Source organism: Hemitrygon akajei, chromosome 11 (genome assembly GCF_048418815.1).
Source record: "Hemitrygon akajei chromosome 11, sHemAka1.3, whole genome shotgun sequence".
NCBI lineage: Eukaryota > Metazoa > Chordata > Chondrichthyes > Myliobatiformes > Dasyatidae > Hemitrygon > Hemitrygon akajei.
The window spans coordinates 104,976,341-105,003,050 of NC_133134.1; positions in this window are offsets into that span (position 1 = coordinate 104,976,341).

Consider the following 26,710-nt stretch of genomic DNA (forward strand, 5'->3'; position numbering starts at 1 on the left):
TAGGTTATTTAACATTTATCTATATGGAACTCTATTTGTCTCTCCTCTGCCTAGTTCCCTAATTGATCAAGATCCCCTTATAATTTATTATAAGTTTCTTCACTACGAATAACACCAGCTAATTCTGTGTCATCCGCAAACTTATCAAACCTTGTGTGCTTGCATTCAAATCATTTATATAAATAACAAGGGAAACACGATAACAGAGTGTATAATATAGTGTTACAGTTACAGATAAAGTGCTAGGCCAGGACAAGGTAGACTGCGAGGCAAAGAGTCCATCTTATCATACAAGAGGTCAATGCAAGTTGCCGTATAACAGTAGCATAGAAGCTCTCTATGGGACATTATGTTCTAGGCTCTCCATTTAGGCAGAAGCTGAGATCAAATTAGTGAGTGTGGCCTAAAATCAGTGATTACATGTTTCTTGTTTACTTTGTAGCCCAGAGAGAAGTTTGTAAAATAATTAAGGGAACCAGGTCATCGTGAGATGGAATATTACTACCAGATCATAAGACCATAAGGACCATAAGGACCATAAGATATAAGAGCAGAATTAGACCATTTGGCCCATCAAATCTGCTGCACCATTTCATTATGGCTGATCCAATCTCCTGCCTTCGCCTCATACCCCTTCATCACCTGACCAATCAAGAATCTATCAACCTCTGCCTTAAATATGCATAAAGATTTAGCCTCCACAGCTGCCTGTGGCAAATAATTCCACAGATTTACCACTCACTGGCTAAAGAAATTCCTCAACTCTGTCTAAAGGGAACCCCCCCATTCTGAGGCGGTGTCCTCTTGTCTTAGATTCTCCCACCAAAGCAAACATCCTCTCCACATCCATTCTATCAATTCATTTAAGATGGTAGATTCAGAGCTGTTAAATTTGCAAATATCAGGCACAGGGGCTAATGAACAATGTAAACTGAAGCTCACAATGAAAGCATTTCAGAAACCGAGCTCAGCTGATTTCAGCTTAGAGTGCTTGGTGCAGAAACAATGAAACAAGGCAATCTTGGCAATGAGATCGGATTCAGTTTTTAAAAAATAAACGATGTTTGTACATTACTGATGAGTGAATTAGCTTGGAAAAGGTGTGTAAGGGCGATGTTTGGAAAAACATCACTTCTCTCCTATTTCCCTACAAGCTATTCTTTCTAATATGCCCATCAACTCCACTCCAATTCTCTTGCACCGAACGAGGCAGTTTACAACAGCCAGTTCACCTAATGTTGTGGAACACCTGATGGAAACCCACATAGACACCTGAACTCCACACTGACAGCCTCCAAGGTCAGGAATAAACCCAGGTTTGTGAAGCTGTGAGGCGGCAGCATTAACCATCCTGCTACTGTGCCAATTTCAGTACGTCAACAGAAAACAGGATCATAAGGTCATATACCTTGGAAACAGGCCCAACTTCTCCATGCTGACGAAGATTCCCATTTAATCTAGTCCCATTTGCAAAGTACTAGGAGAATATTGCAGAGTATTTGTACTTTGTTGGAGATTAAGGGATAATGTTGATGACATCTTTCTCTCTCAGAGGACAATTGAGTAGCGTCACTGGAGTGACCTCTCCAGGGCACAATCTTGGACAAAAGGTAGGGAGATCCTGGGATGCCCAATCATCAAGGTACCCTCTCTCGGCCTCACTGATGTTCCCAAAGGAAAGAAAAGCAATACGTTTGGCACCAGCTTGGCTGCAGGAGAGGCCAGAAGGATGTCCAGTGATGTCCAACTGCCCTAGGGGCTCCACTCTGGATTTTCTGTCCGGGTTTACTCCCATAGCCTCCATCTTTACCAAGGCTACCCACAAGGCAGTGGAGTTATTTACCCATAGCTGGAAATCTGGTTCACAAGTGCCAGGGTGTGTCCACACACCAGTGAGCCTGTCTGCTACATGTGCAGGGGCAGGGCTTCCTCCCCATCCTCTGTAGTTCAGTCTGAGTTTGAAAAGTATTCAGTTTCCATGTGTCGCCAGGGAGGAGACACTGCATGAGTGCTTTCAGCTGGAGAGGCTATGCACTGGCAGGGAGAGACCTGTACATTCAACTCTCCTTTTCATGAGACTGTTAGCCAGCAATGGCAGCTGAACGCGAGAGCAGCAAGATGATACCCCGTTACACTACCACACTATATATAGGCATCCGTTAGTCTTGAGAGACCATGGATTTGCGCCTTGGAAAGTTTCCAGGGCGCAGGCCTGGGCAAGGTTGTATGGGATACCGGTAATTGCCCAAGCTGCAAGTCTCTCCTCCCCACGCCACCGAGGTTGTCCAAGCGAAGGGCAAGGGCCGATACAGCTTGGCACCGGTGTCATCGCAGAGCAATGTGTGGTTAAGTGCCTTGCTCAAGGACACAAAACGCTGCCGTAGCTGAGGCTTGAACTAGTGACCTTCAGATCACCAACGCCGTAACCACTTGGCCACATACCAACACCACTACCACTACCACACTAGACATGTCACAACAACCACTTGACGCAACATTTGAGATTAAGTAGGCATTAGGTTAAAATAGTCTCATCTCTTGTTGAATTGTCACACAGAAATTTGAGAATCAGACTTGGGTTTCAAAGTCCTAGACTGGAATCCAGCCAAGATTTCTGAGTATCTCTGCCAGACACAATGCATTCTTTCAATATCCCATTCTCTGCTCTGAATCTGCTCTCATATTCTGCCAGGCAAAATCTGAGCATTGTTCCATAGTTTTCTCCCTTCCCCAGTTATGACAAAGGACATTTGAACTGACATTTTAACTCTTCTGTTTGAGGATGCTTCATTAGAGCTTCCCACAGATGCTGCCCAACCTGCTGAGTGTTTCCACCACTTTCTGTTCTTACTTTAGATTTCCAGCATCTGAAGGTTTTTTTTAAATTTTCATTATTTATCCTGCCTGTCTTAGAAATTTTATAAAGATTAATGATGTCTTGCAGTCAGACGTATTGCAAGGTTTTGTTGAGATTTGAAAGGCCTTTCGCCATGCCTAATCTCTTGATGACTCTTAAGATGGTGCCGGTGAGTCACAACTCTTTGTGTGCAGCTCCAGAGGGAATCATGGAATATTCTCATTTGGGACTACTACAAATGAAATCTACTGTCACAGCTGTGGGTACTTCAGTAAGCAACAACGTTTTAAGATGTTTTACAAAATCTACTGATCCTCAAAATCGACAGACTGCAGACCACTCAGGTTACAAGTGCAGTTTCCATTTAGGAAAGTGCAAATGATGCATATAAAACTGAAACTCAAAACCCTGAGGGCCTCACTTCCCAGCAACCTTCTGGCTTGTACAGTCTCTGGAAAATAAACTGAAGACTCTGAGCAAGATCAGAGGGACATAAGGGATTGCTGTGTACTTTGCCTCACTGAAATATGGTTCACACTCAGCACCCCGGACACAGCACTTCAGCTTGAGAGCTTCACCTTCCATTGCATGGACTGGATGGCTACATCAGGTCAAGACAGATGCTTGCTTCATGATTAACTTCAGATTTTATCTGCCGAGGGAAAATTCTGCTATCATCCTAGTTGAAGTGTATATTCCACGTCTGGTCAATGTCAGGATGGCACTGCAGTGACTGAGCACAGTTGTTAGCTCCTCTGGTTCCAATGATGACATGTTGGTTTTAGTTGGTCAGAGAATTCCTCAAGCTGACCTTGTTGATCGGAAAGGCATTGGTGTGTACTGCGTCGTGACGGCTGACCACCATGCTCACATCCTCCAATACAACCTGATATTGGCAGTCTGCATCAAGTAAAGGATCCATTTTCAGTTCTGAATAAAAATGCCACAGTTGTCAGTGACTTAATCAAGATATATTATGGATAAGTGTATGACTCTGACATATACCAGACATACTTAAACCAGAAGTTGTGGATGAAGCATGCAATTCACAGTCTGTTGAGGGCTAAACCTGTAGCATTGAAGATTAGTTATTCAAAATTCTACAGGAAGTTCCACTATGACCCATGGGTGGCTATCTTAAGAGTGAAAAAAAAAACAATTCCAAATCAAGTTAGAGACAAAATCAGATACATGTCAGCTTTGGCAGGATTTCAGACATATGAACATAAGAAATAGGAGCAGGAGTCGGCCGTCTGGCTCGTCGAGCCTGCTCCGCCTTTCAATAAGGTCATGGCTGATCTGGCCATGGACTCATCTACATCAATCTGTCTTTTCCCCATAACCTTTAATTCCCTTATTATGCAAAAATCTATCCAACCTTGTCTTAAATATATTTACTAAGGTAGCCTCCACTGCTTCATTGCACAGAGAATTCCACTCTTTGGGAAAAGCAGTTCCCCATCATTTCTCATCATAAATTTATTCCACTGAATCTTGAGGCCATATCCCTTAGTTCTAGCCTCACCTACAGTGGAAACAACTTTCCTGCCTCTATTTGATCTATCCCTTTCATAATTTTACATGTTTCTATAAGATTTCTTCTCATCTTTCTGAATTCCAGGGAGTACCGTCCCAGGTGACTCAATCTCTTCACATAGTCTAACACCCAGATCTCTGGAATCAACCAGGTGAATCTCCTCTGCACCGCCTCCAAAGCTAGTATATCTTTCCTCAAGTAAGGAAACTAGAACTCCACGTGGTGCTCCAGATGCAGCCTCACCAGTACCCTATACAGTTGCAGCATAACCCTCCTGCTCTTAAATTCAATCCCTCTAGCAATGAAGGCCAACATTACATTTACCTTCTTGATAGCCTGCTGCACCTGCAAACCAACCTTTTGCAATTCATGCACAAGCACTCCCAAATCCTTCTGCACAGCAGCGTGCTGCATTTTTTTTTACTATTTAAATAATAATCTGCTCATTCATTTTTCCTTCCAAAGTGGATGACCTCGCATTTACCAACATTGTACTCTATCTGCCAGACCCTTACCCACTCACTTAACTATCTATATCTCTCTGCTGATTGTCCATATCTTCTGCACAATTTGCTTTTCCACTCAATTTAGTGTCATCAGCAAACTTGGGTACACTACACTTTGTCCACTCTTCCAGATTGTTAATGTATATCATCAACAGTTGCGGGCCCAGCACTGTCTCCTGCGGCACACAGCTCACCACTGATTGCCAACCAGAGACACACCCATGTATCCCAACTCTCTGCTTTCTATTGGTTAACCAATCCTCTATCCATGCTAATACATCATCCCCAACTCTATGCATCCTTATCTTATGGATAAGTCTTTTATGTGGCACTTTATCGAACGCCTTCTAGAAATCCAAGTACATAATGTCCATCTGTTCCCCTCTGTCCACTGTGTCTGTTATATCCTCAACGAACTCCAGTAAGTTTGTTAAACAGGACCTGCCTTTGCTGAATCCATGCTGCGTCTGCCTGATGGATCCATTTTTTCCCAGGTGCCTCGCTATTTCTTCTTTAATGATAGCTCAAGCATTTTCCAACTACAGATGTTAAACTAACTGGTCTATAAACATAGAAATATAGAAAATAGGTGCAGGAGTAGGCCATTTGGCCCTTTGAGCCTGCACCACCATTCAGTATGATCATGGCTTATCATCCAACTCGGAAGCCTGTACCTGCTTTCTCTCCATACCCCCTGATCCCTTTAGCCACAAGGGCAATATCTAACTTCCTCTTAAATGTAGCCAATGAACCGGCTATAGTTACTTGCCTTTTGCCTACATCCTTTATTGAACAGTGGTGTGACATTCACATTCTTCCAATCCACCGGACCTGCCCAGAGTCCAGAGAATTTTGTTAAATTATCACCAAAGCCTCAACTATAACCTCAGCCATTTCTTTCAGTACCCTGGGATGCATTCCATCAGGACCAAGGGATATATCTATCTTCAGGCCTACAAGTTTGCTCAGCACTACCTCGTTAGTGATAGCTATTGTAATGAGGTTCTCACCTCCCAATGCATCCATATTATCTCCCTTCAGCATGTTAGGTGTGTCCTCCAACATGAAAACCAACACAAAATAGTCATGCAAATCCTCAGCCATTTCCTCATTACCCAATATCAATTCCCCCTTTTCGTCCTCCAAGGGACCTACATTCACTTAGGCCACCCTTCTCTGCTGTATATAATTATAAAAACTTTTACTATCTGTTTTTAAATTTTGTGCTAGTTTATCTTCATAACCTTTCTTTATTGCTTGTTTAATGGTTCTTTGTTGCTTTTTAATGTTTTCCCAATCTTCCAGTTTTCCACTGCTGTTGCCAACTTTGTATGCATGAGCTTTTAGTTTGATGCCTCCCTTTATTTCCTTCGTTATCCATGGCTGGCTCTTCTCACCCTTACTGTCCTTGATTTTAACTGGAATTTACTTCTGTTGAGCACCATGAGAAATCTCTTCGAAAGTCATCCTCTGTTCCTCAACTATCTCACCATCTAGCTTGTGTTCCCAGTCTACCCTATCCAACTCCTCCCTCATCCCATTGTAGTCTCCATTATTTAGGCATAATACACTCATTTTAGATCAAACTATTACACTCTCCATTTGTATGAGAAACTCAATTATACTATGATTACTCTTTTCAAGAGGATTCTTAACTACCAGCTCACTAATTTTACCTGTTACATTGCAAGAATCAGATCCAGGATATCATGTTCCCTTGCAGGTTCAGTCACATGCTGTTCAAGGAAGCTATCATGCATGCATTCTATGAAGTCCTCCTCACGACTGCCTCGACCAAACTGATTCGCCCAATCTATGTGCAAGTTAAAGTCCCCATGATAAATGCTGTTCCAATCTTACATACCTCAGATATTTCTTGGTTTATTGCCTGTGCCACTGTAATGTTATTATTTGGTGGCCTATAGACAACTCACACCAGTGTTTTTTCCCCTTTACTATTCCTAATCTCTACCTAGATGGATTCAACATTCTGCTCCTTAAATCTTATATCGCCTCTCACTATCGCCCTGATCTCATCCTTAATTAAGAGCGCTACCCCACCTCCCTTACCTTCCTGCCTATCCTTCCGTATTACCTGATATCCTTGGATATTTAATTCCCAGTCCTCTCCACCCTGCAACCTCATTTCTGTAATGGTCACTAAATCATATCCCTTAACAATAATTTGACCCCGTTATGAATACTACAGTATTCGGATAAAGTGCCCTAACCCTCATTGTGCCTTTAAAATCTAGTGATCTTTGTCTCTTACACACTTGACTTTTCTTCACTCCGCCCTTACTTTTCTCTTCTTTAACTTTAGTTTTTACTTTATGTTTATCCACACATTTCTCTTTTACTTTATCCATATTTCTCCAACTGTTGAACATACTACCCGGCCCCCTCACTATTTAAAGTAAAGCCCTATCGACAAACCTAGTTATGTGATTCACCAGGATCCAGTCCCCATCACATCCCAGTGGAACAGCTCCCTCCTTCCCCAATATTGGTGCTGGTTTCCTATGAATTCAAATCCATTTCTTCCACACCAATCCCTGAGCCACACAATTAACTCTCTAATCTTCTTAACTCTGTGACAATTCGCATTTGGCTCGGGTAGTAATCCAGAAATTACTACCTTTTTGGTTCTGATTTTTAATTTAGTTCCCAGATGCTCAAATACCCTCAACAGAACCTTTTTCTACCAATGTCATTGATACCCAGATGGACCATGGCAACTGGATCTTTCCTCTTCCAATGCAAATTCTTCTGCAGGTTGGATAAAATGTTCTGTTATTTCCTACAAGTTGAAACTCAACATCATAAATGGCTGTGATGTTTCACTTTCAGATTAGCTCAACAGCATTCATGCATGCTTTGAAAATACCTGCAGCATCTGCTGACTCTGTGATACCTGTCTCAGATCCTGATGTCAGAATAACTTTGAAGAGAGTGAACCCTTGTAAAGCATCAGGCCCCAATGGATCAAGGGTACCACCCATCCACCCAACATCCCCTTTGATATCTTACCATCTGGCAGGAAACCACATTGAATAAAGGCAAGAACAGTCAGGATGGGAACCAGCTTCTTCCCTCAGGCCATTAGGCTTCTGAACGCCCTGCTGCATCATATTCAAGTGTCAACGGATAATTTATAATCCCCTACCGTATTTGATTTATACACTTTACTTGGTTTATCTATGTGTAACTCATCTGTAGATTTAATTCTTACTTTCCCAAGTTGTTGTGTGTTATGTGTATGACTGCTTTACATGTGGTCCAGAGAAATGTTGTCTAAATGACAATAAACTTGACTTGACTTAACTTGACAATGGCATACCTGGCAGGCCCTGGAAACCTGTACCAACCAACTGGCTGGAGAAATCATGGGCATCTTTAATCTCTCACTACTGCAGTTGGACAATCCCATCTACTTCAAAAGAGGATCATTCAATAAACAGCAGGGTCCATTGCCTCAGTTGCAGTGCCACATTTGCACTCACATCTATCATGATGATGTGCTTTGAGGGGACGATCACAACTATAATTAGTGCCTACCTAAGCAAGAGCTGAACCCACTACAATTTGCCTACTGCTACAACAGGTGGATGGCAGATGAAATGGCTTTCCACTTGGCCTTGGACTATCTGGCAACAAAAATACCTAGTCAGTCTACTGTTTGATTATTATAGCTCAATGTCCAACTCCATCATCCTTTCAGTACTAAATTATAAGCTTCAATATAGACAATAGACAATAGACAGTAGGTGCAGGGGTAGGCCATTCAGCCCTTCTAGCCAGCACCGCCATTCACTGTGATCATGGCTGATCATACACAATCAGTACCCCATTCCTGCCCTCTCCCTATATCCCTTGACCCTGCTATCTATAAGAGCTCTATCTAACTCTCTCTTGAATGCATCCAGAGACTTGGCCTCCACTGTCTTCTAGGGCAGAGCATTACACATATCCACCACTCTCTGGGTGAAAAAGTTTTTCTACATCTCTGTTCTAAATGGCCTACCCCTTATTCTTAAACTGTGGCCTCTAGTTCTGGACTCACCCATCAGCAGGAACATGCTTCCTGCCTCCAGTATGTCCAATCCTTAATAATCTTATATGTTTCAATCAGATCCCCTTTCATCCTTCTAAATTCTAGTGTATACAAGCCCAGTTGCTCCAATCTTTCAACATATGACAGCCCCGCCATTCCAGGAATTAACCTTGTGAACCTACGCTGCACTCCCTCAATAGCAAGAATGTCCTTCCTCAAATTTGGAGACCAAAACTGCACACAATATTCCAGGTGGGATCTCACCAGGGCCCTGTACAGCTGCAGAAGGACCTCTTTACTCCTATACTCAATTCCTCTTGTTATAAAAGCCAGCGTGCCATTAGCTTTCTTCACTCCTGCTGTACCTGCATGCTTGCTTTCATTGACTGATCATGAATGAATGATTCAAATCATGAATGAATTGACTGTTTCATCCTAAATCATCTCCACTGCTGGATATGACTTTTCCAGCTCCAGATTCTGAACAAAATGTTCCATTAAGCACCCTTCCTATATTCTGGAGTCATTAACTGTCAGGCAATAGTGTAGGCAAGGACTTTCTTGGCTTATTATTATATTTAAAAGCAAACCATTTTTGAAATATTAAGAATTGATTGATTGAGCCTAATATGTAATGCAGTTACTTGGAGCCATTTGATGGATTTTCACATTTGAACCCATCTTGGAACCTGTTATTTTGTTATTCAGATGATATCGGCAAATCCACAGATCACCATGTCGGGTACTGGTGTTTTATATATTGATTTACTTGCACACATGGTTCGCTGATTGTCACAAATAAATCTGACAGAACTTTAAGGAGAAATATCTTCACAGAGAGTGTTTTTGGAGTGTGAAATATGCCTATGACTTAAGTATGCCTATTGGTAAATATGAAGGTGAAAGAAACATAAAAGCAAGAGATTCTGCAGATGCTGGAAATCCAAAGCAACACATATCTGGAAGAACTCAGGCAGCATCAATGGAAATGGATAACCGGTCGACCTTTTGGGCCAAGACTCTCCTGCAAGAGACAGAAGCATCAGGATGTGTTGAAAGGCTCTTATGAAGTAGGGTGACTGGAGTACTGTGTGGAGAGCAGTGTGATGGGGATGCGTGATGGGGCAAATAGTTTACTTTTGCAATAAGTGTACAGCTTGCAGGCAGAGTAACATTTCATTACGTGCTCAGCAGCAACATGAAATGCCTGTTCATGGAAGGATTTCTTGTGTGATGAAACTCTACCCCAGCACCTTGGTGTTATGCAAAGCCAATAGATTCATTAAGCAGTTTCTTCAGTAGATGCTGGGTGCAGGCACAGTTTTCCAACTGAAGGTCCAGTTTCCCCATTGGAAAATATCAGTGATGAACACAACCAAGGTTGAAAGCAGCAAGGGGATATTAACAGAGACAAGTGCTGGATCAGACAGACTGGACAGACCGATGCAGTGAAAGAACATGGTAGACATCAGAGGCTGCTGATCTCCCATAACTGCTTCTTTCATTTATAAAACAGTGGTAATACTTTTATTATACATGACTCAGCACATATCAACAATCTGTGCTCAGTTCATTTGACAAACAGAATTTCTATTATCTAAGTATTGAATTTAAGTTCTTTAATTGTATTGTCACTTCAGTCTGCACATTGTCACATTCATACCAACCAAATTTTTTCAACTTTTAAACATTCAGAGAGGCAAATGTGGATTTTCTTCCATTTCTTGATCAGCATAACACTGTTTGAACAGTTACAAATTTTTAATAGAATTTTGGATCCTGTGATACTCCCCAAGGCAAGCAGTACTTTCTGGCACGTAAGTGTCTTTTCAAAGTTATGAAATATTTCCCATAGGAGGTTGATGGAGTATACGGGAAAGCACTAGCACTGAGGAGCAGAGCAAATATATCCCTCTCAAAGCAGGATGTGTCATATACTGCTGTTACTCCAAGAAAAGAATCCCCCAATTTACATTGGGTCTCACCAATGCAGAAGAGGTCGCATTGCGAGCACAAGGTACAATAGAGGACCCCAAAGATTAACAGGTGAAGTGTTGCCTCACCTGGAAGAACCGTTTGGGGCCCTGAATGGTAATGAGGGATGAATGAGCAGTTGTAGCATTTCTGTCATTTGAAAGGATATGTGCAAATTAACCTTTATGGAATCCTGCTAGAGGTCTGTCAAGTCCTTTTGCATCTCAAATGTTTAAATTTCTCTCCATTTAGAAAATAATCTGCAATTTTACTTCTTCTACCAAAGTGCATGGCCAGACACCTAGCAACACTGTATTCCAACTGTTATTTATTTTCCCATTTTCTTAATCTGTCTAATTTCTTCTGAAGACTTTCTGCTTCCTCAACACTACCTGCCCCTCCACCTATCTTCATATCATCTGCAAAGCTGGCCACAAAGCCATCAACTGCATCATTCAAATCTTTGATATATAACATAAAGCGAAGTGGTCCAACATAGACCCTTGTAAAACACCTCTTGTCACCGGCAGCCAACCAGAAAAGTTTCCGTTTATTCCTCTCTTTGCCTCCTGCCAATAGCTAATGTTCTATTCATGCTAGCATCTTCCCTGGAATATCATGAGATCTTACCTTAGTTAATTACCCTCATGTGTGGCACCTTGTCTGAAAATCCAACATCTGCCAGTTTTTTTTTGTCTATCCTGCATGTTATTTCTTCAAAGAATCCCAATAGATTTGTCAGACAAGATTTACTCTTAAGGAAGTCATGCTGACTTCAGCCTATATTATCATGTTCCTCCAAGTATCCTGAAACCACATTATTAACAGTCGACTCCACCATTTTCCCAACCACTGAGGGCAGGCTAACTGGCCTATAATTTCTTTTCTTCTGTCACTCACCCATATTAAAAAGTAAAACATTTGTAATTTTCCAATCCTCAGGAAGCATGCCAGCATCTATTGATTCTTGAATTATTGTTGCTATTAACTCCCCAGTCTCTTTAGCCACCTCTTTCAGAATCCTGGAATGTAGATCATCTGGTCCATGTGATTTATCTAATTTCAGTTTCCCAAGAACCTTCTCTCTAGTAATGGTGTAGGATTTCACAAATAAAAACTGTAGAGTCATTTTACATTTAAGAAAAGCTATAGCAACTCATTTATTGTACTCCAAAAACTGCACACAAAGTGAGTTAATAGTACTTTATGTAATTATATCATTACCTCACACCATCTTCTTAAAGTAAGCCCCAACTTAATATCGGTGGCTGTGAATTATGCTCTTTTTGACCAATTACATTATCCTATTCAAGTCCCCCAGAATTCACTAAAATCACACAGTAAGCTTGTCCGTAGCTTGAACGAGCCACCTGGCTCGGGACCTATGAACAACAGAGGACTCTGACTCACCTAGAGGTGAGTTGACACGTTCATGGACGTGTTGTGACAGCACGCAAATGGTAGCAGAAAGCTCCAAGTCTTGGTGGGATGGTTTAAGTTGACCTACTGAAATACTTAAGGGGATATTGATGTGCATCACGGTGGAGGAAAACAAATCAGGTGGAATATAGGACAACAGGATCCCAAGAATTCGGTATGCCATGATGCAAGGTAGTAATAGGTAGTAAATTTCCTGAAGAGGGTGGAATGCTTTCAGAAGCCAACCAGGCAGTCATGATGTCAGGAATAAAATCACCTAGCACTGGTAACAGTTGCTTGTATACCAATTCTCTATAAGACTGATTAGACATGACCTACAATGCACGAAGCCATGCTGACTATACTTAGTCAGTCCATGTCTATCCAAATACTTATACATCCAGTTGCTTAAAGTACCTTCCAATAACTTTCCCACAACTGTTATCAGAATCGCTGACCTATAATTTCCTGGTTTCTGTAGAGAGCCTTTTTTAAACAACAGAACAACATCAGGATAGCAAACACCCCCTCCTCTGTAATCTGCAGATGGCTCAAGAAGTTGATGCAGTTTTGCCTCAGACTCTGCATCCGTCTCCTGAGTAAATAAAGATGCAAAAAATTTCAGATCTCCCCCTTCTGTTTTGGCTTTACACATGGATTGGCATTCTGATCTTCCAGAAGTCCAATTTTGTCCCTTTCAATCCTTTAGCTCTTAACATATCCATGAAATCCCTTAGGATGCTCCTTTACCCTATACGCTATGACATCGTTTGGCCCTTCTGAATTCTTTCTTAAGTGCTCTCTTGCATTTCTTACACTCTGTAACTACCTCATTTGGTCCTACCTGCCTCTACCTCTCGTGCACTTACTTTTTTCTCTTAATCAGAACCCAGAGATTTCTTGAAAACCATGATTCCCTACACTTTTATTCTAATAGGCACATACAATCTTTGTTCTCTCAAATTTTGGCTTTTGAAGGCCACCCACTTACCAGACACACCTTTTTCACAAAACAGCCTGTGCCAATCCAAACTTGCTAGATCATTTCTGATACCATCAAAGTTGGTCTTTCTCCAATTTAGAAGCTCATCTCATGGACCAGACCTATCTTTTTGCATATTTACGTTGAAACCAATGACATTGTGATCACCAGATGCAAAATATTCCCCAACACAAACTTTTGTCACCTGTCCTGTCTCATTCCCAAACAGCAAAGCAAGTATTGCACATCCTCTAGTTGGGAGTTCTACGTACTGATTGTGGAAGCTTTCCCAACATACTTGACAAACTCTGTCCCATCTAGTCCTTTTACAGTATGGAAACCCAGTCAATATGTTGAAAGTTAAAATCATCTACTATAACAACCTTTTGAGTTTTACAACAGGCTACAATCTACCTGCAAATTTGTTCCTCCAAATCCTTCGGACTGTTGAGAGATCTATAATATAACCCCATTAATATGGTCATATCTTTTGTTATTACTGAGTTCCACCCATAACGCCTCACTAAACAAGTCTCTCCAGTCTGTCTTGACGGAGCACTGCCATGGCATTTTACTTGACTAGTAATGCCATCCCTCCTCCTTTAATCACTCCTGCTATGTCGTGTCTAAAGCAGTGGAACCCTGGAATAGTGAACTGCCAGTCCTGCTCCTCCTGAAACTAAGTCTCACTAATGGCTACAGTATCATAATTCCAGGTGTTGATCCATGCCCTGAACCATCCAACTTTCCTACGATACTTCCTGCATTGAAATATATGCAACTCAGAACATTAGTCACACCAGGCTCAATTTTTTGCTTCCTGACTTTGTCTGAGGTCTTAACAGCATCTTTGTCAACAACATCTCCACTAACTGTTCTGGCACTTTGGTTCCCATCCCTCTGCAACTCCACTTTAATCCTCACTCCCACTCTGTGCAGTACTAGCACATCTTCCCACTAGGATGTTAGTCCCTTTCCAGTTCAGGTGAAACTGTCTCTTCTGTACAGGTCCCATCTTTCCTGGAAGAGCGCCGGATGATCCAAAAATCAGATAAGAGAAGATAGAAGACCATGGAAGAAAAGGAAAGGGGAGGAACACCAGAAGCGGGTGATTGTCAGTTAAGGAGATGACGTGAGAGAGGGAAATGGGAATGGGGAATGGCGAAGGAGAGAAGGCAGGCAATTACTGGAAGTTTGAGAAATCAATGTTCTTGTCATCAGGTTGGAGCCCACCCAGACAGAATATAAGGTGTTGCGTCTCCAACCTGAGTGTGTGCCCAACTTTTAACTTACTCCAAGATCAATCTAACTCTTCTCTCCTATGTAGGCCTCCATTTTGCATTATACCATGTGCCTATATAAGAGTTCTTAAATTATTTATTATCTTTTATTTCATTTGGAGTATAGTACTGTCACAGGCCCTTCCTGCCCAATGAGAGTGCAGTGCATTCCATTCTGTGTTAACACCATTCTGTGTTAAGAACTTACCTTTGACATCCCCCCCCCCTATATTTTCTTCCAATCACCTTAAAATAATGCTGCCTTTTATTAGTCATTTCAGCACTGAGAAAAAAATCTCTGGCTGTCCACACTATCTATGCTTCTTATCATCTTTTACATCTTTATCACGTCATCTCTCATACTCATTCATTCCAATGAGAAAACCCTAGTTTGCTCAATCTTTCCTCGTAAGACATGCTCTCTAATATAGGCAGCATTCTGGTAAATCTCCTTTGTACCCTCTCTAAAGCTTCCACATCCTTCCTATAATGAGAAGACCAGAACTGAACACAATACTGTAAGTGTGGTCTAACCTGAGTTTTATAGAATTGTAACACTACCTCATGACTCTTAATCTCAATCCCCCTACAAATGATGGCCAATACGCTATGTTGGAAGAATCATGATATGTGCTCTTTCAAAGATTAAAACTTTTAAAAATTCTACTCACAGAGTCTGCTGTACAGGTAGCTGAAGAAGACAAACAAAGAGCTGAGTGAACAATGTAAAGATCTGCTTGCCTACAAAGGTGATCAGAGTGATTTGAAGCATCAGGTGATTCCAAACTGCCAGTGTGCAGTGAATGTATTGTTACTAGAAGACTGATAGATGCAAACTAAAGAATAGTTGTATTTTATAATGAACAAAATGATTTTACTCTTCCATCAAAGCTGTCTGAAAGCTTTTCACTTGCTACAAAGTGTAATGACATCACACAGAGGCCGAAACTGCACTTGTAAAGTGTGGAAATAACTCCAAAAGTACCAGTGAGAATGAGTGTTTCTTATGATATCATTGGAGGGAAGATCATTGCTCTGGGCACTATCACAATGGTCAGGTGGTCTTAGAATAATGAGAAATTGCAAAGTATTTCTGAACCTCAATCTAATTTGTTGTTCAAAGCTGGGATCTGTTATGGTGCAGCGCCCCCTTAGAGTTCTAGCAAAGGGGCTGTACTGATTGTAATCTCATCTTTTCAATCTTCTTGTTCAGAAGTTAGCAATAACATTTTAATCTTTTCCAACTCGAGTAAACAAATTCCATTTAAATCAGTCTTCTGATCACTAATACTGGCACCCAAATCAATGCTCGGTTTCGGTGCAAATTTTTCACTTTTGTGACAGGGAAGGTTTATTTTTCTCAATTCCACTTCAGATCCTGTGGCGTCATAAGCACACATGAAGTTCAATAAGGTATTAACAGAGCATTCACTAGAGCAAATGGAATGGAACTGAAGATCAAACAGTAAATTACAATGCAGAATCGAAAAGGTAGTAAACTCTGGATTGTTACCTGAGTCATGTGCAAGCTGGCAAAGATTCAACAGCATCAAAAGCTAAATGTGTAGCTCAAAGATTGGTGTGGGAAAAGTGGACTTGAACTTGTGAGACATTGTTACAAATATTGGGGAAGGAGGGAGCTGTTCCAATGGTATGAAGGCACAGTTTTTAAGGTGCTTGGAAGTAGGTACAGAGGAGATGTCAGGGGTAAATTTTTCATGCAGAGTGGTGAGTGCGTGGAATAGGCTGCTGGCGATGGTGGTGATGGATATGATAGGGTCTTTTAAGAGACTCCTGGATAGATACATGGAACTTAGGAAAATAGTGGGCTATGGGTAACCCTAGGTAATTTCTAAAGTAAGGACATGCTCAGCACAGCATTGTGGGCTGAAGGTCCTGTATTGGGCTGTAGGTTTTCTATGTTTTTATGTTTCTATCTAAACCATGCTACAACAAAAGTCCTGACAAACAACATAACAAGGACTGTGGATAGGGGTTTTAACTAAATAGTTGGGGGGAGAGGGTGGAGTGGGTTCAACAGATTGAAAAAGTGAGGATAAAGTAAAGGTAAAAGAGAGTATAGGAGAATAAAAAAAATCAGAAGCTTAGAATGGAAGAAGAATTTAACCCAGTAACATGGAGACAAAATTGAAAAGGGCAATGAATGCAGGACTGAAGGTGTTACATTTGAATGTGCATCATATAATGGAACAAAATAGATGTAGTGTAGTTAGAAATTGTAGTGCAGTGTAGTTAGAAATTGGCAGGTATGACATTATGGTATCACTCAGTCATGACTGAAAGAGGAACAAAGTTGAGAGCTTAACATCCAAGGATATGCATTGTATTGTTCGATCCCAAGAGAAGGCATTTTCAGTATGACTACAAGATGTTTTTTTTAGAGCAGCTTGTAGTTGAGCCTACTAGAGAAAAAGCAATTCTGAACTGGGTGCTGTGTAGTGAACCAGATTTGTTTAGTGAGCTTAAGGTGAATGAACCCTGAGGAGCCAGTGATCAGAATGTGATAGAATTCATCCTGCAGTTTGAGAGGGAGAAGCTCAAATCAGATATATCAGTGTTACAATACAGTAGAGGAATTACAGAGGCATGAGGCAGAAGCTGATTGAAAGGGGATACTAGCAAGGAAGACGGCAGAGCAGCAGGGAGAATGACAGAGGTTCTAGGAACAATTTAGAAGGTGCAGGGTAGATTCATCCAAAATAAGAAGAATTATTCTACAGAGAGGACAAGGAAGACAAGGCAACCCTGGCTGACAAGGGAAGGATAAAAGCAAAGGAGAGGGCATTTAATATTGCAAAAATTAGTCAGAAGCTTAAGGATTGGGAACCATTTAAAAACCCAAAGAAGGCAACTAAAAAGCAATAAGGAAAGAAATGATGAAGCTAGCTAATAATATAAAACAAAATATGAAAAGTATTTTTCAGATATATAAAACGTAAAATAAAGGCAAGAGTGGATATCAGACTACTGGAAAATGATGCTAGAGGGGGCAATGAAATGGTAGACTAAGTCAATAGTTATTTTGCATCAGTCTTCTCTGCGGAAGACACAAATATGCCAGAAACTGGAGAGTGTCACGGGGCAGAAGTGAATGTAGCCACTATTAATAAGATGAAGTTTTTTGTGAAGATGAAAGACTGAAGGTAAATAAGTCATATGGAACAGATGAACTATGCCTTAGGGTTCTGAAAGAGGTAGCTGAACAGATTGTGGAAGCATTAGTGGTGATCTTTCATAAATCACTAGATTCTGCAATGATTTTGGAAGACTAGAAAATTACAAATGTCATTCCACTCTTTAAGAATGGAAGGAGCAAAAGACAGGAAATTATATGCCAGTTAGCCTGACTTCAGTGGTTGGTAAGATGATGGTATACATTGATAAGGTTAATGTTATGGAGTACTTGAACCCACATGATAAAAAAGGCTGAAGTCAGCGTTGTTTCCTTAAGGAAAAATCTTGCCTAAAAAATATGTTGGAATTCTTTATGGAAATAGCAGACAGTATAGACAAAGGAGAGTCAGTAGGTGTTGTTTAACTGGAATTTCAGAAGACCTTTGACAAGGTGCTGCACATGAGGCTGCTTAACAAGGTAAGAACAAGACAAATAGATAACTGGCTGACTGGCAGGAGGCAAAGAGTGGGAATAAATGGGGCTTTCTCTGGCTGGCTGCCAGTGACTCAGTGTTTCTCAAGGTCTGATGTTGGGACCAATTATTTTGACATTATACTGTATGTCAATTACCTTTATGATGGAATTGATGGCTTTGTGGGGCTGTTTATGGATAAAACAAATATATGAGGAAGGCATGCAGTGTTGAGGAAGCAAGGAATCTGCAGAAGAGCTTTGATAGGTTTGGAGAATGGGCAAAAACTTGATGGATGGAATACAGTGTAGAGAAATATATGGTCATGCACTTTGCTATAAAGAATAAAGGCGTAGACTATTTTCTAAATGGGGAGTAAATTCAAAGTCAGAGGTGCAAAGGGATTTGTGATTCCTAGGGCAGGTTTCCTTAAAGGTCAACTTGAGGGTTGAATCAGTAGTTAGGATGGCTGATACAATGTTAGCTTAGCATTGATTTCAAGATTACCATTATATAAAATAGTGTTGGTGCATGGCCTAGTGGATAAGGCATCGGCCTAGTGATCTGAAGGTCACTGGTTCGAGCCTCACCTGAGGCAGCGTGTTGTGTCCTTGAGCAAGGCACTTAACAACACATTGCTCTGCAATGACACCAGTGCCAAGCTGCTTGGAACCTAGTGCCCTTCCCTTGGACAACATCGGTGGCATGGAGAGGGGAAGGCTTGTAGCTTGGGCAACTGTCGGTCTCCCATACAACCCTGCCCATGCCTGTGCCCTGGAAACATTCCAAGGCGCAAATCCATGATCTCATGAGATTAACGGATGCCTATTTTTTTTATCATTATATAAAAACAAGGATGTAATGCTGAGGCTTTATAAGGCGCTGGTCAGACCACACTTGCAATAGCAGTTTCGGGCTCCGTATTGAAGAAAGAATGTGCTTGCATTGGAGAAGTTCCAGAGGAGGTTCACACAAATGATCCTGAGAATAAAAGGATTAATATATAAGGAGCATTTGATAGCTCTGGGCCTATACTCACTGTAGTTTAGAAGAATGAAGGGGGAATCTCATCAAAGCCTATCGAAAGCCTTAGATAGAGTGGATTCAAAGAGGATGTTTACTATAGTGGTGAAATCTAGGACTAGATGGTACTGCTTTAGAGTATGTTCCATTAGAATAAATATAAGGAGGAAATTATTTAGCCAGAGGGTGCTAAATCTGTGGATTTTGTTGCCACAGACAGTTGTGGAGGTCAAGTCATTAGGTATATTTAAAGCAAATGTTGATAGTTTCTTGATTGGAAATGGTGTCTAAAGTTATCGGAGAAAGCTGAAGAATATGGTTGTGAGGAATGATGCAATGGCAGAGTAGGCTTAATGGCCTAATTCTGCTTTCTTATCTTACAGTCTAGATTACAGCACAGGAAAAGGCCTTTTAGGACATGTTGTTGTGCTGAAGTAGTTAAGCTAGTAATTAAAAGCCTACTAAACTAGTCTTTCTTCCATTCTCTGCACATTCATTTGCCAGTCTAAGGGTTTCTTAAGTGCCTCTATTATACTTTCTCCACTACCCCCCAGCAGTGTATTCCATGCACCCACTGCGCTCTGTGTAAAAAAACTTGTCCGAGCCAATGAAAATTAGTATAGAACTTGATTGAGGTGGAACCAAACTACCAACAACTGAAGAAAGCTGGTAAACTTTTGAGTGACTCTCCATTTTTCACTAAAACTACCCACATTATTTCTAAATTAAACAGTGTGTTCACAGTAGAGGTGACACTTTAGAACCCATTGATCAGAAAGGATTGCTTTTTCCCACCAATAATTAAATAATGGTCCAAAATTCACTGTTAAAATAATCTGATCTGTACCATTGGCCACAGAAGTAAAATGTGCCTGTTCTCCTCCTGTCTTCATCTTGAGCCCTGAGCATAGGACATCATCATCTGTTCTGAGACAGCTTCTCAAGGGTGGACCAGAAGTGTCCCCATCATCTAATTTCAGCCTCAATGTATCTCCTCCATGTGTTCTTTGGACATCACTTTTCCCTCTTTCCTTGGGGATTCCATTTTAATGCCTGCCGGGTGATGCTGTTGGTTGGCTTCCTCAAGGTGTGGCCAATCCAATTTCATTTTGTTTGCATGTTTGTATCTCTTATGATTCCTGGGTTGGTGTTTTCCCACAATGTCTGGTTGGTTACTTTGTCAGTCTATCTGAGGTTTAGGGTCCTTCTCAGTCATTGGTTGATGAATGCCTACACTTTTTGTAGTGTCTACTTTGCTGTTCTTCAGGTTTCAGAGCCATATAGGAGTGTTGCTTGAACAATTGATTTGAAGATTCTGATTTTGTTTTTCCATGATATGACTCTGGTTGTCCACACATTCTTCAAGATATTGAAATCAACTCTGTCTTGTTGATCCTGGCTTTGACACCCCCATCTGTTCCACTAATTATCCTCACAATGCTTCCAAGATAGACAAAGGAAGTCACTTCGACCAGGGTTGTATCACCATGGGTCTATTGCTGGGATGGTTTATCTTCTTCGCTTTAGTTTTATTTATATTTGGTCTTAGACACAGCATGGTGGAGTTAGTGGTCAAGAGTGCAGATTTCTCTTGCATCTGTTAGTTAGAGCTAGACAGCTGGGCAATGTCATCTGCAAACTTTTGATCATCAATTTGCTGCCACATACTCCAGTGGATTCCATTTTGTTTTCCACTTCTTGACTGTTCCTTAATCCAGTCTAATGTCCACAGGATCAGGAAAGCGGCCATCAGACATTTTGGCTTCACCCCAGTGTTGACATTGAAACTTACTGACCGTGATTGGGGTAGCTGAAGTCCCTGATGATCCTCTGGGCCCTTTTTACACCCCTGCTGCTGCAAATGTCCTGAATAGATGAAAGTTCACATCCACAGATGCACTAGGCTGTCCAAGCCACTCTCTGCAGTGGCCTGCGATTGAGAGTAGTACAGTTCCCATACCAGGCAGTGACACGGCCATTGATGGTCCTCTGCAGAAAGTCCCGAGAATCTGGGGACTCATGTAATCCTCTGGGTCGCCTCAGGCTCGCTCAGCTCGTTCTCGACTAGGGGGAGCAGCCTTCGGCCCCGCCAAACTGGTTAATCAGCTGGTGTGGATGCTGTGTGATGTCCCCGCCTCGCCCAAAAACAGACAGTACACCATATGCGATTAAATGAGTACAATTTATAAAGGTTACTATAACTAAGTGATTAATAATGATACAGTATATATGAAGGAAAAACAATAAAGAAAAGGCGCCAAACTTATCAAAGTCCAAACCACTTCGTGCACAACCGTTGGAGCTCAATTACTGAAGTCTTCTGGCCACCATTTGATCCCCTCCGAACTCCTCGTCTCGCAGCTTAGGACCACCCGAAGTGGTCAACCAAGCACATCTAGCTTTATCTCCTCTCCTCGGAGTACCTCCTGGCCTTGGACCCCCGCTTGGGATCCGTTCCTCGCCCAGCTTACAGCATCGCGTCCTCTCTCTCTCTCAACCCCTCGCGCCGATCTCCCCAAAAGCCCGCCAACAATAGCTTACAGACTCAGAAGAAAGAACAACATTAATCCCAATTGGATTACAAAGGAATACAATTCTTGTTATCAGTAAATTTTAACCCAAACAAGCTTCCAGCACTCTCTCGCAACAAAGAAGCATTCCTGCTTTTAACAAAACAAAGAAGCCATTTTGATTACATACACAGTAACAAAGAAAAAAGAAGAAACCCCCTTTACACTCATGCCAACCTTTTCAGCCATCTGAGGTGAACGAGGTGCGGTTGTGCTATTTTCACCACACAGCTGTTACGTACAGTCCAGGTGAGACCCACGGTGATGTGTAGAGCAAGGAACTTGATACTACTCGCCCTGTCAGCTACAGTCCCATTGATGTCAGTAGGGCTAACCTGTCTCCGCTCCTCCTGTAATCCACGATCAACTCCTTTGTTTTTTTTCAACATTGAGAGAAAGGTTGTTTTCTTGACGGTACTCTGTCAGGGCATTGAATTCTCCTCTGTAGGCTATCCCATTATTGTTGGAAATAAGGCCTATCAATGCCCTGTCATCTGCAACTTTGATCAGCTGTGTGTGGCAACACAATTGTGGGTGTTTCAGGAGTAGAGAGGGGGCTCAGGACACAGCCCTGGGGGGTTCCTGTGTTGACAGTCAGAGGGGCAGAGGTGAGGGTGCCAATCCTTTCCACCTGCCAACGATATAACAGGAAGTCCAGGATCCAGCTGCACAAGGTTAGGTGTAAGCTGAGTTCTATGAGTTTCTTGTCGAGCCTGGGGGGAATTACAGTGTAAAATGCTGAACTGTAATCCAAGAACAGCATTCTAACATTTTCTCCAGTTGAGTGAGGACAGTACGTAGTGCTGTGGCTATGGCATGGTCTGTTGATCAGTTGTGTCAGTAGGTGAATTGGAGGGGGTCCTGTGTGGGTAGTAGCATGCTGCAAATCTAGTTATTGACCAGTGTCTCAAAGCGTTTGCTTATGATTGAGTTGAGTTGACAGGACACCAAATGTTCAGACATGTTTCTGCGGTTACTGGTGTAATCCAGTCCTTATGTTCAAATGACCTTATACCTAGCATTTCCTCACAAGTGACATTTTTTGCCTCTTTGATGGCAGTCCATTTGTCTTCAATATCAAGGTCCTCATTTACCTGGAATCTGTTGGAAAGTATATGCGCAAATCTCTAAGCTGTTTCTTTGTCTTTCAGGTAGCTCACGTCATACTTTAGGGTTGTGCACAGCTTCTTTTTAGCTTCATCTGTACTTTGGAGATCAGAAGATGGGGGTCTGATCCTGCATCTGCACCACGTTTCACTCTTACATCTCAAAACTACTTTGAGATGCATACATGGTCAATCTGGTTCTCTGTTACCTTGTTTGGTGACATCTATGTTGCATTGTGTATTTGCTTGTGTGAGAATAAATTTCCTCAAATAAATAGCCTGAAGTTAGCATGAGTTTCAGCAAATTGTTCTCCATTTTTGTTCATTTCTCCAAGACTGTGTTTCCCTATCACCTGTTCATATCCTGCCTATTTTGGCATTAAAATTTCCCATGACAGTGGTCAGGTCTTTGTCCTTCCCACTGCTGATAATTCCGCTGAGTGCATTGTAAAACTTGTCTTTGTCTTCTTCATTAGCATTGGTTGTTGTTGCTTCATAATATTTGATAAGTCGAGTTGTTATATTCTTGTGCCTGGTTTTAAAGCTAGCAGTGATGATTCTGGAACTGATGACTTCCCATGCAATCATGGCTCTATGTGCTTCAGATTTCATCTAGAATGTAGTCCAACATCACTCTGATGGCCTTAGTAGATGATACTTATCCCATCTGTCATTCGAATCTCTCCAGATGACATCCATCTTGTCACACTCAATCCAAGAATTGACCGTTTGTACCTTTTCATCATATTTTCTATGGTGGAGGATTTTCCAGCATGGTACATGGTTTTCCGTACTGCATCATGTACTCACTCAATGATGAGCCTCTTCTCATAAAGTCAATGTTATAGTTGGAGTTAAACAATGTTTCTGTAATCCACTGTAGAGGGGATTGGCCTATACAGCTTCACCGCCTCTCATAATGGGGACATAGGGTTGGATTTTGAAAAGATCCTGTAACAACATTCGCAGTTTATTTTTCAAGTGCATGCTTAACAAATCATCTTTAACAATGCCCTTTTTTCAGCATTGAGATGACAGCACTTGGCATGTTGCAAGCGAAGTTCACTAGCCATCAACCAGAACAATACAAGCATTAAAATTAAAGTGTCAAGGATCATTTTATGTGACTGGTTTAAAAATTGACATATTGCATTTGTAGGACACAATCCACAATGTGCCAAGATGTCAGGCAAAACTGGGAATGTAAGTATCTGACTGACAAAATACATCAACCCATAATTACCAACAAACATATATTTAGATTGACATATGGCAGGTTTCTTTCAAAGCCTATAATACATGTGAAACCTCGCTGAGTTTCTTGGCTGCATAAGTCTAGGAAAGACAGACACTGGTCCTGCCAAACCCATGAGAATGAGACGGTTCTCCCACTCCACATACCGGTTTGTGTGGCTGTGTAATTTGCTACCCTGTTACAACTTAGTGCGAAGAAATAATAGACAGCACACTGCATACAATTAAAGAAATTAGATTTATGAATCTTCACTTAAAGGGTTAGTAAAGAAAATAAAGAAAAATCAAAAAGGGCCCATTATAATCAACAATTATAATCAACATTATAATCAACAATTATAATGCACAAGTTGGAGCTCAACTCTTCCAAAAGTAATATTCACTGATCCTCTGTTGACTGCGGCACCTTGCTCCATTGAATCACGGTGCCCAATCAGGTGAAATCCTATGACCAGCTCTCTCCAGCATCTTCCCTCTTCATCTTCCGCCAAGCGAAGGACTCCAGCTCACATTCCGAAGCGCCCGTTATCTCTAACCATACTGAACACTGCTTCTACAGAAAGACCATTGTGTTAGCAGTGAAAACTTTCCCCGGGTGTTACGCATATAGCAAAGCAGACTCAAATAGAATGGGGAAGAAACATTAGTGGGAGTTGTGATGATAAAGAGTAGTGATAATGTCAGGAGTAATTTAAAATCTGGAAATTAGAGGCAGATTTTTGTGGTTACTCAGCTATAAGCCAGGAGATAGAGCAAAGACAGAACTCAAATTTCTTTATTCAGTGAAACTACAAAAATCACAAAACTCCACAGTATATCCTGAAACATGACTATTTCAACCATCATTTTTTGATTGTTTACACAAAAAAAAATTCAAGACTTTGATGGGAACAGCAACCAATCAGTGGAAGTCAGCCTGGGATTAGATGGCAGCTGACAATTAGTTGGTTTTTGGGCTTGCCATAGCACCTCAATTTTGAAGACAATAACCTGTAAGATTTGAGCCGAGAAGTGATTTGGATTGGAACAACTGGATTACGCTGCCAATCACTCCTTCTCAGTAGTTGCAGACTATCACGGAAATTTTGACCTTAGTCAGATGAAAAGAATACTTGACTCCTGAGTCTCGTTTCAGGACCTTTATTTTACTTGGTACCAAGGAGAGAGAGGGCTAGTCTTCACCAGCCCCCTGACTCTACTCTCCTGTTATAATAGCGTCTTTTTATACGGTTCAGCATAGTAACAGCAGACTTATTATAATATATCCAATCATTGTATAGAAACATTACCACACTAACAATATGTTACCATTCACTAAAAAAAAACTTAGAGAGAAAGGAGTAGTTACAAGTTAAACTATCTCGTAAAGCTCAGCACATTAACTCTCGTTTCCAGGGTTGCAGCAGATTAGACTCATACCTTATTTCCAAGAGTTAGCACGTAATGTTCGTCTATTGGCACAGTCTTGTGCCTGAGGGATAGTCCTGGGTGCTCCAGTGGTAATAGGGAGAGCTGGGACCAAACATTTATGATCTGGAAATTGAGTACATTTGTAAAAAGTGAGAGAATTGGCAGGAGTGATTACAGCTCACGGGATCTAACTCTGGGAGTAAGGCATCCAGAGGCCGCCCAGCGACAACACTGGGAGTATGTCGCGTAGAGACAACTCTGGGAGTACGTCTGGTTAGTAGAGACAACTCTGGGAGTACATCTGGTTAGTAGAGACAACTCTGGGAGTACGTCTGGTTAGTAGAGACAACTCTGGGAGTACATCTGGTTAGTAGAGACAACTCTGGGAGTATGTCGCGTAGAGACAACTCTGGGAGTACATCTGGTTAGTAGAGACAACTCTGGGAGTACGTCTGGTTAGTAGAGACAACTCTGGGAGTATGTCGCGTAGAGACAACTCTGGGAGTACATCTGGTTAGTAGAGACAACTCTGGGAGTACATCTGGTTAGTAGAGACAACTCTGGGAGTATGTCGCGTAGAGACAACTCTGGGAGTACATCTGGTTAGTAGAGACAACTCTGGGAGTACGTCTGGTTAGTAGAGACAACTCTGGGAGTATGTCGCGTAGAGACAACTCTGGGAGTACATCTGGTTAGTAGAGACAACTCTGGGAGTACGTCTGGTTAGTAGAGACAACTCTGGGAGTACATCTGGTTAGTAGAGACAACTCTGGGAGTATGTCGCGTAGAGACAACTCTGGGAGTACATCTGGTTAGTAGAGACAACTCTGGGAGTACGTCTGGTTAGTAGAGACAACTCTGGGAGTACATCTGGTTAGTAGAGACAACTCTGGGAGTATGTCGCGTAGAGACAACTCTGGGAGTACATCTGGTTAGTAGAGACAACTCTGGGAGTACGTCTGGTTAGTAGAGACAACTCTGGGAGTATGTCGCGTAGAGACAACTCTGGGAGTACATCTGGTTAGTAGAGACAACTCTGGGAGTACATCTGGTTAGTAGAGACAACTCTGGGAGTATGTCGCGTAGAGACAACTCTGGGAGTACATCTGGTTAGTAGAGACAACTCTGGG